The sequence below is a fragment of the Vespa velutina genome, chromosome 8 (assembly GCF_912470025.1).
Source record: "Vespa velutina chromosome 8, iVesVel2.1, whole genome shotgun sequence".
NCBI lineage: Eukaryota > Metazoa > Arthropoda > Insecta > Hymenoptera > Vespidae > Vespa > Vespa velutina.
Genome location: NC_062195.1, coordinates 9,185,876 through 9,186,578, shown reverse-complemented (window position 1 = coordinate 9,186,578; position 703 = coordinate 9,185,876).

Below are 703 nucleotides of genomic sequence, written 5' to 3'. Positions count from 1 at the left end.
TAATAACGATAATAACGATAATAAAGATAATAAAGATTATAACGTTAATAATGATAATAACGATAATAACGTCAATAGAGTTAATAACGACAACAATAATAATAATAACGATGATAGAGATAAAAACGCAAATAACGATAAAAACGATAAAAACGATAACATCGCTGACAACTACAACGGTAGTAACGGAATCCAAGATTAAAAGGAAAATAAAGGTAATAGCTATAATAACGACAATACCGTTAATAACACTAATGACGATTTTAACAGTAATATCTATATTAACAACAATAACGATAATAACGTTTATAACGATAACGATAACAATGATTATAATGACAGTCACGAAAATGATGATAATAACGATAACTATAATAACGATAATAACTGTAATAACAATAATAACACAAATAAGGATTAGAGAGGTAATAACGATAATAACTATAATAGAGGAAATAAGGAGAATGACGATAATAATAATAGTTATAACGGTAGTAAAGATAAGTTAGTTTTATAACTATATTATCCATACTAACTATTATAACGATAATAAGTGTTCTAACGATAATAACGGTTATATCGGGGGTAACGATAGTAACAATAATAACGACATTAACGATAATAGCGATAGAAATAATAATTAAGGTTTAACAATATTAACAATATAAACGATAATAACTATTTTAACGTAAAAAAACCATGT